Consider the following 19,733-nt stretch of genomic DNA (forward strand, 5'->3'; position numbering starts at 1 on the left):
CCTTTAAGGAGTTTGTACGTTCTTCCTGGGACTGCGTGGGTTTCCTCCGGGTGCTCCAGTTTACTCCTACATTGATGTATAGTTAGGATTAGGGTTAGTAAGCTGTGGGCATGCTATGTTGGTACAAGGGGTGTAGCAACACTTGCGGGCTGCTGCTAGCACAATCCGTTCTGATTTGATTGGACGCAAACGATGTATTTTACTGTGTGCTTCGATGCACTTGTGACAAGTAAAGCAAATCTTTACGAATTATTGTAAATTCCAATTAGAATACCGTACATAAAGAAGTGAAAAATGAGAACAAAATAGTGAAGTAACTTTTACGGGTTGATAAACTTTCAGAAATCTGATGGCGGAGGGGAAGGCGCTTTTCCTAAAACATTGAATGTGCGTCTTCAGGCCTATATACCTCCTCCCTGATGGTAACGATGAGAAGATGGCATGTACTGGGTGGTGAAGGTCCGTAGCAATGGTTGCTACTTCCTTTTGAAGATGTCCTCGATGGTGGGGCAGCTAGTGCCCATGATGGAGCTGCCTGAGTTTGCAACGATCTGTAGCTTTTTTTGATCCTGTATGTTAGACCCTCCGTACTAGATGGTGGTGCAGCCAGTCAGAAAGCTCCCCACAGCACACCTGTAGAAATTGGCTACAGTCTTTGGTGACATTCCAAATCTCTTCAAACTCCTCGTGAGGTGTGGTCACTGGTGTGCTTTTTTGGGATTGTGTCAACGTGTTGGGCCCAGTTGTTGGAACTAGGCTGCTGCTTCCACACTCTCAACTTGCGCCTTTTCAATCAAGCATAGAACGTGGAGTAGTACTGCACAGGAACAAGATCCTCGGTCCCAGAATGTCTGCACTGAGCATGATGCCGAATTAGCACATAAATCTACAGCACATTACAGGCTCTTCAGCCCACGATGTTGTGCCGACCATGTAACCTACTCTAGAAACTGCCTAGACTTTCCCTGACACATAGACCTCTACTTTTCTAAGCTCCATGTACCAAAGAGGCTCTTAAAAGACTCTATTGTATCTGCTTCCACCGCTGCCGTTGGCAGTGCATTCCACACACCCACCACTCTGTGTGGGAAAAACTTACTCCTGACATCCCCAGCCTATTTCCAAGCACCTTAAAACTGTGCCCCCTCGTGTTTGCCATCTCAGCCCTGGGAAGAGGCCTCTGGCTATCCACACGATCAATGGCCCTCGTCATCTTATACCAATTAAACCAAACCTCTGCCTATTCCCTGTATGTTCCTGTGTTTAACACTCTTCGATGCCACAATTGTATTAAGTTCCAAATCCCCCCACCCCCCAGTCAGCACATCCAGGCACTCCCCACTCTCTGTGTAAAAAAAGAAACAACAAACAAACCAGCCCATGCATTTTTGAACTTTCCACCTCTCATCTTAAATGTATGTCATCTAGTATTTGACATTTCTACCCCAGGGTGAATTATTTTGCCTGTCTATCTTGTCTGTACCTGTCCTGAGTTTATGAACTCCTATCAGGCTGCGATGCTGTGGAGAAACGCAGTGGTTAGCACGACGCTGTTACGGCTTGGGGAGTCGGAGATTGGGGTTCAATTCCGATGTCGACTGAAAGGAGTTTGCACATTCCTCCCCGCGGGTTCATGGGTTTCCTCTGGGTGCTCCAGATCTCCCCCCCCCCCCCACCACATTCCAAAGACGTACCGGTTTGTAGGTTAATTGGTCGTTGTAAATTGTCCTGTCATTGGGCAAGGGTTACATAGGTGGGTTGCGGAGCAGCGCGTGCTCGTTGGGGGCAGAAGAGCCTGTTCTGCGCTGTCTCTCTAAATAAGAACAACCCAAGTTTGCCCCACCTGTCCTGGTAGCTTGTGCTCTCTAAACCAGACAGCATGCTGGTGAACCTCTTCTGCACCCTCCCCAAAGCCTTCACACCTTTCTGTAAAGGGGGTGACCAGAAATGTGCACAATGGGGAGTTATTTCTTGGAGCGTAGGGTAATGAGAGGAGATTTGGTAGAGGTATACAAAGTTATGATAGGGTAAATGCAAGCAGGGTTTTTTTCCTGCTGAGGTTGGGTGAGACTAGAACTACAAGTCACAGATTCAGGGTGAAAGGTGAAGTATTTACGAGGAACCTGAGGGTGAACAACTTCACTCAGAGGGTGGTGAGAGTCTGGAACAGGCTGCCAGTGGAAAAGGTGGATGTGGGTTCTGGTGGGAATATTGAGGAGTTTTGGATAAATGTGTGCACGGGAGGAGTGTGTGTGTGTGGGGGGGGTGGTGCTGTAGTGCCTAACCAAAGTCTGACACAGCTGCAACATGACTTCTTGGCTCTTGTGCTCCGTGTCCCAGGCGATGGAAGCCTGCGGTGCCAAATGCCGCCTTTACCACCCTATCTACTTGTGCGGCCACTTCCAGCAAGCTGTGGATTGGGACTCTGCAAGTTGTTAAGGGTCAGGCCATAAACTGTAAACTGCCCTTTACATTTGACCTTCCAGATGGACCTTGATTCTGCTGAGGAATAGTTTTAAACTCTCGCAGATTTTTACCAAGGATGACTGCGCATTAATCCTTGTGTCTAACATGGTCCCGAAACACCACTGCTTTAAGTTCTAACCCATCCCTCCCCATGCACTGCCACCTTATGCTTACACTCCACACCTCATACCTACACTGGCATTCAGCCCTGCTGCGTTTCCATCTGCCCTGCTGAACCCTACAAGAGCCCCTCTTGCCAAGACACTTTGTCATTTCATCGTTTCCTGTTAGAGTCACCTCGTGTGCAGAGACTCCTGCACCAGTCAGATTATATCTGCAAGTATATGCAGCCACACTAGTACATTGTGATTTGTAAGATTGATCTTATATTTATTATGTTTTTTTTATTTTTTTATGCTGCATTGGTTCTGGAGTAACAATCATTTTATTCTCCTTTAACTTATGTACTGAAGAATAACACGAACCAATCTTGATATTTGCTGATTAGATCGGTTCACATTGGACTTTATTCCCAGGTATAGTAACTTCCCCCCAGCTCCAAGCTACTACAGCTTTAATCTTGGGGGAGGTTAATTCTGTGCTATACTTGGCACATGGGTTAGTTGCTGAGTGGATAAGTGGTGACCTTCACTCCAGAGAGAAAAAGCCCGTGCTCGCTCAACCTCTCCTCATAAACCGCGCTCTCTAATCCAGGCAGCATCCTGGTACATCTCTGCACCGCTCCACATCCTTCCTATAATGACCAGAGCAGAACACAGTACTCCGAGAGTGGTCTAACCAGGGTTTTACGGAGTTGCAACATTACCTCACGGCTCAGGTGTTTGAAGGACACCTGCCCAGATTTGGGGGCGGGGGGCGCGGAGGGAGGAGAGAATGTCTGGAGTGTGTGGGGTCTTTGAATTTGCGCGGTGCTTTACCGAGGCAGTGAGAGTCCGTGGAGGGGAGGCTGGTTTCTGTGATGTGCTGAGCTCTGTCTACAACTCTTCGCAGTTTTTTGCAATCGTGCAGAGCAGTTACCGTACCAAGCCGTTATGCATCCAGACAGATGCTTTCTGTGGACACGCCAAAGTCCTTAGAGCCCTGCGGTAGCTTAAGGTTGAAGGAAGGTTACCCAGGAAGAATATCTATCTTTAGATTTTATTATAAATGTCATTCGACAACTCCTGCCCCCAGACTCAGTCCTTCGCGGAACCACCTCTGGGCTTCCTCGGTCACAATATTTCCAAAAAATCAGAAGCTATTTATAACCAGAGTCGCTCGTGCGTGCAGTAGACTCTCATTCTCCCTGATGCACGTGCTGCTGCAGTTGAGGATTTTCTGCGGAAGCTTAACCCTTTGCTGTCACCTTGAGTCCCTGTGAAGCTTTGTTCCTCTGGTGTGAGGCCAGCATCCTGCATTACAGCCTCTGTTCTGTGAGACCACCTGGGCATCCTGACCTCTACAGCAGCAGTCCTTCAACTCCGCCTGCTGCTGCCATTGTACTTTTAGTCCCTTGGTGGGTATCTGCCTTCTGGGACTTGTGTTCAAAGTTCAACGTGGTTTACCAGCACCATCTTGGATTAAGCTCCATCTGCCATGTGTCGGCCCATTGGCACAGATGACCAAGGTCCCTTTGTGATCTTAGATAGTCTTCATTGTCCACTCTACCACAAAGTACATCTACGTCACCGCATACAACCTTGAGATTCATTTTCTTGCAGGCATTCACAGTAGAACAAAGGCGTGCAATAGAATCAGTGAAAAGCTACACACTAAGGCTGACAAACAACCAGTGTGCAGGCGAAGATAAACTATGCAAATGCAAAATTTTTTTAAAAAGTCACAAATAAATAAATAAATAAATAATGCTAAGAACATAATTTGTAGAGCCCTTGAAAGCAAGTCCATAGGTTGTGGAATCAATTCAGAGTTGTGAGTGAAGTTATCCACTCTGGTGTAGGTGCCTGTTGGTTGAAAGAAACCTACTGTTCCTGAGCCTGGTGGTGTTGGACCTAAGATTCCTGTACTTCCTTCCCAATCATAGCAGTGCGTATCGAGCAGCCCTAGATGGTGGAGGAACTTGATGAAGGATACTACTTTCGAGTGCCAGTGCTCCTCCATGGTGGGAAGGGCTTTCTTGAGATGGGCTGGACTGTAACCACTACTTTCTGTAGGCTTTTCTGTTTTTGGGCGTTGGTGTTTCAATGCCATGCCCGGATAGTGCATGTTATCCTCTTCAGAACACTTTGTGGTAGAGTGGCCAGTGAAGAAGACTATCTAAGATCACAAAAGGATCTTGGCCATCTGTGCCAGTGGGCAGGGGTTTAATCCAAGATGGTGCTGGTGAACCAAGTTGATGTTCTGCAGGCTATGTACAATACTTTTAAATATATCTCTTTTGAATTTCTCTCACTGTAATCTGCAGCATGTAATGTCCCTTTAAGCTACATACTTTTAAATCAGTTCAATGAACTACAGATGTCACCATCTTCTGAAGGACTCGGCAGACTTAACTCTTGAGCAACCAGGTATGGCACCTTTAAGCAGACGAAAGTTCATTGCCGTGGCCGGAATCGAGTCGGGGTGGGTGGGGGGGACTCCAAGCCAAGCTGAAACAGAGGGATGAGGCCCCCTCTACCCAGCATCTCGTAAGCAAATGTGCAGTCGCTGGAGAACAAAATTGAGGAGCTGAGAGCAAGATTGCTGTATCGGAGGGAAATGAGAAATTGTGTTTTGTGTTTTACCACGAAGGAGTTTACTCAGAGTATGCCAGATATGGCGGTCAGACCCGGAGGCTTCTCAATACACAGAATGTACTGAACTGCTGATTTCAAAAAGACTAACAGAGGAGGTGTGTATTTCATGATAATCTCTCCCTGGTGCTCCAATGTGGCAGTTTTGTGATACTCTTGTTCCCCTGACCTTGAATATCTAACGATCAAATGCCGACTGTTCTATTTAGCAAGAGAGTTCTCCGTGATCCTGACCACAGTTTACATACTGCTATTGGCCGACTGTAATCAGGCACTTGAGGTACTGCATGCTGCTGTCACCAAACACGATACAGTCCATCCCGAAGCATTTCAAATCATAGTTGGAGACAACCAAATCCCTGCCAATTACCATCTGCGTATATCCTAACCAGAGCTCCCAACACACTAGACCACGAGGAATGCTTTCCATTCCATGCCCAGATTACACTTCAGGAAATCTGATCGCAGCCCCCAATGACCCTTTGACTATAGACTCTTGGGCTGATGTGAGAGCATCATTCAGGGGGGTGAACCTGCAGGCAGCATCTGGCCTAGGTGGGGGTACCTGGCCAAGTACTAAAGACATGTTGATCATCTGGCTGGAGTGTTCACTGAGATCTTTAACCTCTTTCTTCGGCAATCTGAGGTACCCATCTGCTTTGAGCAGGCTTCGATTATACTGGTGCTCAATGACCACCATCCAGGAGCACTTACATCCACAGTGATGGAGTGTCTTGGGAGGCTGGTGCTGAAACATATCAACTCCTGCCTGAGAAGCAGCTTGGATCCGCTCCAATTTGCCTACCGGCCCAACAGGTCCACAGCAGATGCCATTTCATTGGCTTTTCACTCAACCCAGGAACATATGGACAGCAAAGATACATACATCAGGGTGCTTTTTATCAACTACAGCTTGGCATTCAATACTACCATCCCCTTAAAACTAATCAATAAGCTTCAGTCCTTTGGCCTTGATATCTTCTTGTGCAATTAGATCCTCGATTTCTCCACTTGCAGACCCCAGTCAGTTTAGATTGGCAGCCACATCTCCTCCACAATCTCTGTCAGCACAGGTGCACCACAAGGCTGCGTGCTTAGCCCCCTGCTCTGCCTGCTTTACGCTTATGACTGTGAGGCTAAGCACAGCTCCAATGCCATAAGTTTGCTGATGACCACTGTCATAGGCTAAATCAAATATAGTGATGAATCAGCATACAGGAGGGAGACTGGAAAATCTTGCTGAGTGATGCCTCAACAATAACCCTTAATCAATGTCAGCAAGAAGAATGGAGCTGATTATTGACTTCAGGAGAGGACACCGGAGGTCCATGAGTCGGTCCTCATTGGCGGATCATTTCAGAGGACATGTCCTGGGCCCAGCAGGTAAGTGCAATTATGAAGATAGCTCGGCAGTGCCTCTACTTAAGAGTTTTTGAAGATTTGGAAGGACGTCTCTATAACTTTGACCATCCTCTATTGATGTGTGGTGACTGGCTGCATCACAGCCTGGTATAGAAATACCAATGCCCTTAAATGGAAAACCCTCCAACAAGTAGTGGATAGGACCCAGTCCATCACTGGTAAATCCCTCCCCACCATTGAGCACATCTACGTGCACATTTATATGGAGCCATAACGTAAAGATTTTTACTCCTCATGTATGTGAAGGATGTAAGAAATAAAGTCAATTCAGTCCTTGGGTGTATTGGTTGTGAACAAAAACAGCACATTTCACTATAATCACTAATGTTCTTGTGATTAATCTGAGTCTGAAGCAAGCCACAACATCCATATTGTGAATCAGTGGAATTCGTTGCCACAGGCAGCTGTGGAGGCCAAGTCTTTACAAATACTTAAGGCAGAGGTCGATTGATTCTTGATTTGACAGGGCATGAAGGGATACGGGGAGAAGGCAGGAAATTGGGGCTGAGAGGAGAAATGGGTCAGCCATGATAAAATGGCGGAGCAGACTTGATGGGCCAAATGGCCTAATTCTGCTCCTATATCTTATGGTTTTATGGACTGTTGTTGCAGGAAAGCAGCATCCATCATCAGGGACCCCCACCATCCAGATCGTGCTCTCTTCTCGCTGCTGCCATCAGGAAGAAGGTACAGGAGCCTTAGGACTCATAACACCAGGTTCAGGAACAGTTATTATCCTCAACCGGAGGGAATAACTTCACTCAATTTCACCTGCCCCATCACTGAACTGATCCCATAACCGATGGGCTCACTTTCCAGGGCCCTTCATCTCACGTTCTCGATACCTATCTAACTACCTACCCATCTCCTCCTCTCTTTCCTCCTCCCCTTCCCCTGTTGGTGGGGCCTTTCACTGAATCTATTATGGACTTACTGGGTATGCCCGCAAGAAAATGAATCTCAGTGTCGGCCTGTAACTGCAGTGAGTTGTGGACACGGTTCAGCAGATGGTGGAAAGCAGCCTCCCCTCCACAGACTCTCTACGCTTCCCGCTGGCTCAGGAAAGCCTCCAGCATAAGCAATGACCCCTCCCATCCTGGCCATTCTCTCTTCTCCCCTCTTCCATTGGGCAGGAGATACAAAAGCCTGAAAGCTCACACCACCAGGCTCAAGGGCAGTTCTGTCCCACAGTGGTAAGAGTCTCCTAGTATGAAAAGATGGACTTTTGACCTCTCAACCTACTTAGCATAGCCCTTGCACGTCTGTGTCTACCTGCACTGCGCTTTCTCTGCAGCTGTTGCACTTTATTCTGCATTCTGGTATTGTTTCCTCTTGTGCACTGTCATAATGAAATGATCTGTATGAGGGGTATGCCAGACTAGTTTCTCACTTACCCTTGGTACCTGTGAGAATAGAGAACCAGTTGACCAATGTAATTCATCCGTTGCCACGAAGAGGACAAATGCATGTTGGAGGAGCAAAAACTCATAATCCGTCCGGATCGCTTCCAACTTTGAAAGAAAGCAGGCTTTGAAAGGGAGAATAAAACTACAGCTGTGTGAATCCCTGCAGCATCTGGTGATCCTGCGATCTCTGTCTCAGAGGCCGACGTCAGAACATTTTTCAAGAGGGCGAACCCTCGCAAGTTGTCAGGCCCTGATGAGGTACCTGGTCGGGCTCTGAAAACCTTTGCCAACAACTGGCAGGAACGTTCAAGGACATTTTCAATCTCTCACTGCTGCAGCTGGACGTTCTCACCTGCTTCAAAAAGGGCGACAATCATACCGGTGCCCAAGAAGAGCAGAGTGAGCTGCCTCAATGACTATCGTCCAGTGGTACTCACATCTGCTGTGATGAAGTACTTCGTGAGGTTGGTTGTGCTAGAATCAACTCCAGCCTAAGCAAGGATCTGGAGCCCTGCAGTTTGCGTATGGGCACAATCGGTCTACAGCAGATGCATTCTCACTGGCTTTCCGCTCAACCTTGGATCACCTAGACAGTAATACCTACGTCAGACTGCTGTTTATTGACTACAGCTCAGCACGCAACACAATCATACCATCAGTTCTAATCAAAACCTCCAAAATCTGGACCTTTGTACTTCCCTCGGCAACTGGATCCCTGACTTCCTCACCGGGAGACCACAGTCTGGGCGGATCAGAAATAACAATTCCTCTTTGCTGACAATCAACACTGGCACAGCTCAAGGGTGCGAGCTTAGCCCACTGCTCTACTCACTCTACAAGCACGATTGTGTGGCTAGGCACAACTCAAACACCATCTATGAATCTGCTGTTGACACAACTGTCGTTGGCAGAATTTGAGAGGGTGGCGAGGAGGCGTACAGGAGTGAGATAGACCAGCTGGTTGAGAGGTGTTGCAGCAACAACCTGGCACTCATCATCACTAAGACCAGGAATTGATTGAGGACTTCAGAAAGGATAAGTCAAGGAACACACACCAGTCCTCATCAAGGGACCAGGAGTAAAAAGGATGAGCAATTTCAAGTTCCTGGGTGTCAGCATGTAAAACGGATTGGTCCCAACACCAACCCGTTGTTGGGATCCAAAGAGATTTTACAAGTATATTAAGAGCAAAAGGATTGTAAGGGATAAAATTGGTCCTCTTGAAGATCAGAGTGGTCGGCTTTGTGCGGAACCAAAGGAAATGGGGGAGATCTTAAATAGGTTTTTTGCGTCTGTATTTACTAAGGAAGCTGGCATGAAATCGATGGAATTGAGGGAATCAAGTAGTGAGACCATGGAAACTGTACAGATTGAAAAGGAGGAGGTGCTTGCTGTCTTGAGGAAAATTAAAGTGGATAAATCCCCGGGACCTGACAGAGTGTTCCCTCGGACCTTGAAGGAGACTAGTGTTGAAATTGCGGGGGCCCTGGCAGAAATATTTAAAATGTTGCTGTCTACGGGTGAAGTGCCGGAGGATTGGAGAGTGGCTCATGTTGTTCCGTTGTTTAAAAAAGGATCAAAAAGTAATCCGGGAAATTATAGGCCGGTGAGTTTAACGTCAGTAGTAGGTAAGTTATTGGAGGGAGTACTAAGAGACAGAATCTACAAGCATTTGGATAGACAGGGGCTTATTAGGGAGAGTCAACATGGCTTTGTGCGTGGTAGGTCATGTTTGACCAATCTGTTGGAGTTTTTCGAGGAGGTTACCAGGAAAGTGGATGAAGGGAAGGCAGTGGATATTGTCTACATGGACTTCAGTAAGGCCTTTGACAAGGTCCCGCATGGGAGGTTAGTTAGGAAAATTCAGTTGCTAGGTATACATGGAGAGGTGGTAAGTTGGATTAGACATTGGCTCGATGGAAGAAGCCAGAGAGTGGTGGTAGAGAATTGCTTCTCTGAGTGGAGGCCTGTAACTAGTGGTGTGCCACAGGGATCAGTGCTGGGTCCATTGTTATTTGTCATCTATATCAATGATCTGGATGATAATGTGGTAAATTGGATCAGCAAGTTTGCTGATGATACAAAGACTGGAGTTGTGGTAGACAGTGAGGAAGGTTTTCAGAGCCTGCAGAGGGACTTGGACCAGCTGGAAAAATGGGCTGAAAAATGGCAGATGGAGTTTAATACTGACAAGTGTGAGGTATTGCATGTTGGAAGGACAAACCAACGTAGAACATACGGGGTTAATGGTAAGGCACTGAGGAGTGCAGTGGAACAGAGGGATCTGGGAATACAGATACAAAATTCCCTAAAAGTGTCGTCACAGGTAGATAGGGTCGTAAAGAGAGCTTTTGGTACATTGGCCTTTATTAATCGAAGTATTGAGTATAAAAGCTGGAATGTTATGATGAGGTTGTATAAGGCATTGGTGAGGCCGAATCTGGAGTATTGTGTTCAGTTTTGGTCACCAAATTACAGGAAGGATATAAATGATGTTGAAAGAGTGCAGAGAAGGTTTACAAGGATGTTGCCGAGACTTGAGAAATTCAGTTACAGAGAAAGGTTGAATAGGTTAGGACTTTATTCCCTAGAGCGTAGAAGAATGAGGGGAGATTTGATAGAGGTATATAAAATTATGATGGGTATAGATAGAGTGAATGCAAGCAGGCTTTTTCCACTGAGGCAAGGGGAGAAAAAAACCAGAGGACATGGGTTAAGGGTGAGGGGGGAAAAGTTTAAAGGGAACATTGGGGGGGCTTCTTCACACGGAGAGTGGTGGGAGTATGGAATGAGCTGCCAGACGAGGTGGTAAATGCGGGTTCTTTTTTAACATTTAAGAATAAATTGGACAGATACATGGATGGGAGGTGTATGGAGGGATATGGTCTGTGTGCAGGTCAGTGGGACTAGGCAGAAAATGGTTCGGCACAGCCAAGAAGGGCCAAAGGGCCTGTTTCTGTGCTGTAGTTTCTATGGTTCTATGGTGTGGAACACCACTTGTTACTGGCAGCCAACCAGAAAAAGCTCCCTTTATTCCCACTCTTTGCCTCCTGCTAATCAGCTAATCCTTTATCCATGTTAGAATCTTTCATGTAATTCCATGGACTCTTGTTAAGCAGGCTCATGTAGCACTGTGTCAAAGGAATTCTGAAAATCCAAGTACCCAACATTCACTGATTCTCCTTTGTTTATCCTGCTTGTTATTTCTTCAAAAAATTCCAACCGATTTGGCAGACAAGTGTTTTCCTTGAGGAAACCATGCTGACTTTGGCCTGTTTTATCACATGCCTCCAAGTACCTTGAAACCACATCCTTAGCAATCGACTCCAACATCTTCCCAACCACAAAGGTCAGACTAACTGGCCTATAATGTCCTCTCTTCTGGCTCTCTTTCTTCTTGAAGAGTGGAGTGACATATGCAATTTTGCAGTCCTCTGGAACCATACCAGAATCGAGTGACTCTTGAAAGATCATTACCAATGTCTCCACAATCACCTGAGCCACCTCTTTCAGAACCCTGGGGTATAGTCCATCTGGTCCAGGTGCGTTCTCCACCTTCAGAACGTTCAGCTTCCCAAGCAGCTTCTCCCTAGTAATGGTAACTGCACTCACTTCTGCCCCCTGACACTCTTGAACTTCTGGCATACTGCTAGTGTCTTCCATAATGAAGACAGCTGCAAAATACTAATTAAGTCCATCTGCCATTTCTTTGTCCCCCATTACTACCGCTCCAGTGTCATTTTCCAGTGGTCCAACATCTACTCTTGCCTCTCTTTTACTCTTCATATATCTGAAAAAACTTCTGGGTATCCTCTTTGATATTATTGGATAGCTTACCTTGGTATTCTTTTCCCTCCTGATGGCTTTTTTTAGTTGCCTCCTGTTGCTTATTAAAAGCTTTCCAATCCTCTAACTACACACTAATTTTTGCTCTACTATATGCCCTCTCTTTTGCTTTTATGCTGTCTTTGTCTTTCCTTGTCAGCCACGGCTACTTCTGCCTGCCTTTAGAGTACTACTTCTTCTTTGGGATGTATCTATCCTGCACTTTTCAAATTTCTCCTAGAAGCTCCAGCCATTATTGTTCAGCCATCATCCCTGCTAATGGTCCTTTCCAATTGACTTTAGTTAGCTCTAATTCCCTTTACACCACTGTAATACTGGTAAATCTGACTTTCTTTTCTCCCTCTCCAATTGCAGGGTAAAGTCTATCATATTATGATGACTGTCTCCTAAGGGCTCCTTTAACTTAAGCTCCCTAATCGAATCCGGTTCATGATGCAGCACCTAATCCAGAATAGCTTTCCCCCTACCACAAACTGCTCTGAAAGGCCATGAGTTGGTGCCCCTCTCTGGGAAGGCAATGACAGTTGGGCTTAGCTGGGTCTTGAGGTCTTCGTAGATGGGAGACAGGTCGGGAATGGTGGACGTTGTCTGGGGAGGAGTGAATACCAGCAGATCTCGGAGGGCCAAGGCAGCTGAGGTGTTGACAGAACTGGATGCACTCATTTACCCAACATTGCTATTTTTGCTTGTTTTTGCTCGTTTTGCTTATTTTTGTTTTTGCCTTTTTTTGCTTGTTTTTGTTCTGACTGAAGCCTGTCACACTGAATCTATATTCTAGCACAATCAAGCAACATCAGGCAACATCAGTTTCTGTGTGTGGGAGGACCAAGTCAAAGCTCAGGTTTACTTTCACTGACATGTCGTGAAGTTTGTTGTTTTGTGGCAGCAGCTTAGTACGAAACACAAAAATTACTCTAAGTTACAAAGTCAATAAGTCATGCAAAAGATGGATAACAAGAATGTGTTAGTGGATTCATGAACCATCCAGGACTATGGTGACAGGGGGAACATGTACGATTCAATGTCTACAACAGGGCAAAGTGAGCTGGTACAAAGCAACTCTCTGCTTGGTTGCTGTAGAGTATAAATCTCCTACACAGAAAAGAGACTAAGATTTATATTAGATTAGTCACAGTTTAAATTAGTGAAATTCCAGTTTAACGTAATTGTCTTCTAATTCATTAGAGATGTCCTTGCACAAATGTGTCATTACGGTATATGTGTTCTGTTCTGAAAGACAAATACTTCACTAAACAGTTTGATCACAATAAATAAAAACACAAGCCTTTGATCTTTTAGGCCTTATCAGGGTTCCAGATCTTGGTGCTGTTGTTTTACCAGCCTGCATAATGCTTTCCAGATGTGTCCGTGTTGGTAAGTTGTGGGCAAGCTCTGGAAGCATGGCAGAGCATTTGCCCCCCCCCCCACCACACCCCCAAGCACATACTGGGACTGTGTTGCCACTGATGCAAAACAAAGCATTTCATTGTATGTTTCGATGTACAATAAACAAATAAAGCTGATCTTATGGTGTAGTTAGATTTCTCTCCACCAGAGGGTAGCATTGCCTCACTCTCATGTAACTCAGAATCAGGTTCATTATGGCTGATGTATTTCGCGAAGTTTGTCGTTTTGCAACAGCAGTACAGCGCAATATATACAAATTACAATAAGTCAGAAAATGAATAAATAGTGCAAAGACAGATAGCAAGGCTGTATTCATGGATCTTTCAGAGATGTGGTGATAGCCGTTCTTAAAATGTTCACACCAAGTGTCTGCCTGTGGTGACACAAGAGACCGAAGACGCTGTAATCTGAAACAACACACAAAGCACTGGAGGACATCACTGATCAGGCACCATCTATGGAGAGTCCTTGATTATAAGGTACTAAGCGGGCATGACAGGGTAGATTAAAGATGAGCTTTATTTTGATATATGATTCTGGAAATCCAAGCAACACGCACAAAATGTTGGAGGAACTCAGCAGGCCAGGCAGCATCTGTGGAAATCAATAAACAGTCGATGTTTCGGTCCAGCCCATTGAGTATATCTACGTGAAATGTTGCCGTAGACAAGCAGTATCCATCATCAAAGATCCTCACCACCCAGGCCATGCTCTCTTCTCACTGCTGCTATCAGGTAGAAGGTACAAGAGCCTCAGGATTCATACCACCAGGATCAAGAACAGCTAACATCCCTCAACCATCAGGCTCTTGAACAAAAAGGGATAACTGCACTTTTTCTATTTCTGGTGTTCCCACAACCGATAGTCTCACTTTAAGGGCTCTTTATCTTGTTATTTCATGCTGGTTATTTATTGCTATTTATTTATATTTGCATTTGCACAGTCTGTTGTTCATTGATCCTGTTTACAGTTACTGTTCTATAGGTTTGCTAAGTATGTCTGCAGAAAAAGAATCTGAGGTTTGCATGAGGTGACATGTATGTACTCTGATAATAAATTTTACTTTGATCTTTTTTTGAGCTTTGGAAGTTTCCATAGATGCTGCCTGGCCTGCTGAGTTCCTCCAGCGTTGAGTGAAATGCATTGTTTGCATCAAATCAAGTTCAGTGAGGATTGTGGTGTGCAGCCCACAAGCATTGCCGCACAGTTTGGGGTCCAGTATCTGAAAAAGGATGTGCTGGCGTTGGAGAGGATCTGGAGGAGGTTGGTGAGAATGTTCCTGAGACTGAAAGGGTTAACATGCGAGGAGCACTTGTTGGCTCCGGGCCTGTAGTCCCTGGAGTTAGGCGAATGAGGGGGGATCTCTTTGAAATCTACCAAACATTGAAAGGCCTAGATCGAGTTGATAGGCTGAGGATATTTCCAGTTGAGGGAGAGTCTAAGACCAAAGGTCACTGGCTCAGAATAGAAGTCTATCCCCTTAGGACAGAGATGAGGAATTTCTTTCGTCATAGGGTAGTGAATCTGTGGAATTCATTGCCACAGACAGCTGTAGAGGCCAGGTCATTGAGTGTATTTAAAGTGGAGGTTGATAAGTTCGTGGTTAGTAAGGACATTAATGGTTTCAGGGAGAAGGCAGGAGAATGAGGCTGAGAGGGAAAGTAAGTCAGCCCATGATGGAACGGTGGAGCAGATTCAATGGGCTGAATGGTCTAATTCTGCTCCTTTGTCTTGTGGCCTGAGGTTCTCGGAGTCTCCTTCAAAGAAACTAACCCTAGCCTGAATGGTCTCTCTCATAACTATAGGGTCATTGAGGCATATGTATAGATAGAAGCCCTTCAGCCCATCAAACCTGTGCTGACCATCAACCACACATATACATTAATTCTACACTAATCCCATTTAAAACAAAAATTATCTCCACAGTTCCATCAATTTCTCCCAGACTCTACCACTGACCTACAACAGCCAATTATAGTAACAATCAAAGTCGAGTTTATTGGCACCTGCACAAGTGGCAGGGACAGGCACCGAAGATCAGAGACACAACATTCAGAGGGAAAACGTCAATTCACTCCTACTGTCTTATATTAAGTCTGCCATACCTGCTGACCTTGATAAATACCAGTTTGCGTATCGAGCAAACAGATCGACAGAGGATGCAGTCATCACAGCTCTCCACACAGCCCTTACAAAGCTGGATCAGGATAACACCTATGTAAGAATGCTGTTTCTGGACTACAGCTCAGCTTTTAATACAGTCATCCCCTACAAACTGGTGCAGAAATTGAGCAACCTGGGCCTTGGCAGTTCACTGTGCTCATGGATACTGGATTTTCTGAGTAACAGACCCCAAAGTGTCAGGATGGGAGAACACACATCATCTACTCTCATCTTGAACACCGGTACACCACAGGGGTGTGTTCTCAGCCCCATCCTCTATTCTCTTTTCACCCATGACTGCTCTACCATTCACTCCACCAACACCATTGTCAAATTTGCTGACGATACCACCCTAATAGGTATCATATCAGACTGTGATGAGACAGCCTATAGGGAGGAGGTACAGCATTTGACAAAATGGTGTTGTCATAATAACCTGGACTTGAACATCACAAAAACCAAGGAGCTGATAGTAGACTTCAGGAAATCAAAGCGCGTCGAGCACTCTGCTCTGCACGTATACGGGAAAGAGGTGGAGAGAGTAGAGAGTTTCAAGTTCCTTGGCGTCCACATCTCGGCTGACCTCACCTGGACTCCCCATATCTCTTATCAGGTGGGGAAGGCCCAACAGAGGCTCTACTTCCTAAGGAAGCTAAAGCACGCTCTCCTCCCTCATCACCTGCTGATCAACTTCTATCGGACAACTGTAGAGAGCCTCCTCACGTATTGCTGTGCAGTGTGGTTTGCCAGCTGCACAGAACAGAACAGGAAGGACTTGCAGTGGGTGAAGGTAGCAGAGCGGGTTATTGGCACAACATTACCCTCCCTCAGAGACATTTATACTGGCAGACTTCAAAAGAAGGCTACTTGTATTTCAAAGGATCCCACTCATCCTGGATATCACCTGTTTTCCCCTCTACCTTCTGGGAAGAGATACAGAGCATTAAGGATGAAAACAAAGAGACTCCTTAACAGCTTCTACCCACAAGCAGTGAAATGTATAACACCCCCTTCCCTTCTCCTGCCCCCCTCCTAAGACGACGGCAGCTAAATGCATCACACTTCCAGGAATGGCAGGCGTGCAATAGTCCCACCCCCCTATCCATATGTTATTAATTTTGGACTGCACTCCTGAGGTTTTAGAGTTTATTTTATGTATATATTCTTTGTCATGCTGCAAAACGTTGAGCTGCTAAACTGTATTTCATTGCTCCACAACAATGACAATAAAGATATTCTATTCTATTAAACATTTCACTCCGAGTGTAGAGCGAGCTGCCTGCAAAGGTGGGAGGTGCTGGTTTGATTTTAACACCCAAGGGAGGTTTGGCTGGGTACCTGATGGGAGGGGTATGAGTGTGGATTAATGGAGCTGGGCAGAATAGTTCGGCACAGTCTAGATGGGCTGAAGGGCCTGATTTTGTTCTGTGATGCTCTGTGACTCCATGATAAATTATACGCGATTTTTACAAGATTTATAGAACTAAAGAAAAGAAAAGTCCATTGTAATGCAAAGTGGTTAAAGTGGTCATGGTGTGACTGCACTGAGGAGTGATTAGGGTTGTGCACGTTGGTTCAAGAACTGAATATTTGAAGGGAAGTAGCTGTACTGGAACCTGGTGCTGTGGGACTTCAGACTTCTGTACCTCCTGCCTGACGACAACTATGAGAAAATGGCCTGGGCCAGACGGTGGGGATCTTAGCTGATGGGAGTTGATGCATTGCGGCAGCCCCTCCTGTAGATACCACCGATGGTGGGGACAGATGTGCCCCTGGTGTACTGGGCTGACTCCACCACTCTGCAGCTTCTTACGTACCTGCTTGCCTGCCTATCGACTGGCACGGCTTTGGGATGTGTCGGGAAACTGGAGCACCTGAGGGAAATCCGTGGGGCAGCAGGGAGAGCGTGCAAATGTCACACACGGACAGTGCCCGAGATGAGGATTGATCCCTGGTCTCTGGCGTTGTAAGGCAGCGGCTCGACCGGCTGTACTGACGTGGCACCTTGTTCCTCCCTCCAGGCTCACTGGTCAGAGTGGTAGTTTTACTCACGCTGTATCAGATTCAGGTCTGTTATCACTAACATATGAGGTGAAATTTGTTGTTTTGTGGCAGCAGTATGTTGCAAGATATAAAATAATTATTATATGATAAGAAATGCATAAAAATAGAATAAAAGAGAGCAGAATGGTGAACATTCAAAAATCTGATGGTGGAAGGGAAGAAGCTGTTCCTAAAATGTGTGTCTTCATACTCCTGTACCTCCTCCCTGGTGGTAGTAATGAGAAGAGGGCATGTCCTGGATGGGTGCTGCCTTCTTGATTCATCGCCTTTTGAAGATTTCCTTGATGGTGGGGAGGCTAGTGCTCACGGTGGAACCTGCTGAGTTTACAACCCTCTGCAGCTTTCTCCAATCCTGTCAATTGGTGCTTGTGTACCAGATAGAGATGTAACCAGCTGGAATGCTGTCCATGCTACGTCAGTACAAATCTTCTAGTGTCTTTGGTAACTCAAATCTCCTCATCCCTGGGACATGGGCGCTGTTGTTAACTCAAATCTCCTCATCCCTGGGACATGGGCGCTGTTGTTAACTCAAATCTCCTCATCCCTGGGACATGGGCACTGTTGGCAAATCAAATCTCCTCATCCCTGGGACATGGGCACTGTTGGCAAATCAAATCTCCTCATCCCTGGGACATGGGCACTGTTGGCAAATCAAATCTCCTCATCCCTGGGACATGGGCACTGTTGGCAAATCAAATCTCCTCATCCCTGGGACATGGGCACTGTTGGCAAATCAAATCTCCTCATCCCTGGGACATGGGCACTGTTGGCAAATCAAATCTCCTCATCCCTGGGACATGGGCACTGTTGGCAAATCAAATCTCCTCATCCCTGGGACATGGGCACTGTTGGCAAATCGAATCTCCTCATCCCTGGGACATGGGCACTGTTGGCAAATCGAATCTCCTCATCCCTGGGACATGGGCACTGTTGGCAAATCGAATCTCCTCATCCCTGGGACATGGGCACTGTTGACAAATCAAATCTCCTCATCCCTGGGACATGGGCACTGTTGGTAAATTTAATCTCCTCATTCCTGGGAGATGGGCACTGTTAGCAAATAAAATCTCCTCATTCCTGGGACATGGGCATTGTTGGTAACTCAAATCTCCTCATCCCTGGGACATTGGCACTGTTGGCGAATCAAATCTCCTCATCCCTGGGACATGGGCGCTGTTGTTAACTCAAATCTCCTCATTCCTGGGACATGGGCACTGTTGGCAAATCGAATCTCCTCATCCCTGGGACATGGGCACTGCTGGTGAGGCTGTCACATGATGCTGGTTGTTAACTACTTTCGAATAATTTCGAATTTACTGAATGTGATCACCGGGCAAACAGCCTGTGTGGGGAGGGTTAAGCTATCCAGCTGGCATGTTATCATGGCAATAGGCTTGGAAGGTCGAAGGTCAAAGGTCAGTGGTGTGGACTGGTTTGGAAGAGAACCATGTGAAGATGCCAGAGGTCAACGAGGACACGATCAGCAGAAGGTGTGGCCCTGTATTTGATAGCCAGCTTCATGAGCACAATGGACTCTACAAGCGTTGGAATTCTTGAGCAACACACACACACACACACACACACACACACACACACACACACACAAAAGGAGGGAGGAACTCAGCAGATCAGGCAGCATTTTTGGAGGAGATTAAACAGTCAATGTTTCAAGCCAAAACCCTTCATAGGGCCAACTTCATGAGTTATGTTGATCTTTGTAAATATTCCACCCAGCTCCGATATCGTGTGGAGAGTCCCTCCCCTCGGATGTTGCATCGCTGCAAAGCCTCTCATCTCCAATTTCCATCGTCATCTCCCTTGAGTGAACAAGACTGTGTACACAGGAGTTATTGTGATAACATGTATGGACAGGAGATCTTAGGAGAATCACAGGCATATAGAACCAGATACACAACACTCACAAGAAAAAAATACATAATTATAAATTACTCACAAATTTTACAAGGAAGAATGTAATTAGAACAAAATCAAAGTCTGTTGAGTGCATAGTGGTCATGGCGTTGCTGTACTGAGGTAGTGGTTAGGGTTGTACAAGTTGGTTCAAGAACTGAACAGTTGAAAGGAAATAGCTGTTCTTGAACCTGGTGGTGTGGGACTTCAGGGTTCTGTACCTCCTGCACGAAGGTAGCTGAGAGAAGATGGTGAGGATCTTCAATGATAGGACTAGGTGCATCGTACAATAAAT

General features: G+C 46.0%; 1 protein-coding gene across 1 annotated transcript in view; it reads left to right on the forward strand.

The window, feature by feature from the left end:
* The window catches only part of pfkfb3 (6-phosphofructo-2-kinase/fructose-2,6-biphosphatase 3), a 101,891-nt gene that overhangs the window by 11,914 nt on the left and 70,244 nt on the right, over positions 1 to 19,733 (forward strand). The window lies entirely within an intron of this gene.

Source organism: Mobula birostris, chromosome 23 (assembly GCF_030028105.1).
Source record: "Mobula birostris isolate sMobBir1 chromosome 23, sMobBir1.hap1, whole genome shotgun sequence".
Classification (NCBI taxonomy): Eukaryota; Metazoa; Chordata; class Chondrichthyes; order Myliobatiformes; family Myliobatidae; genus Mobula; species Mobula birostris.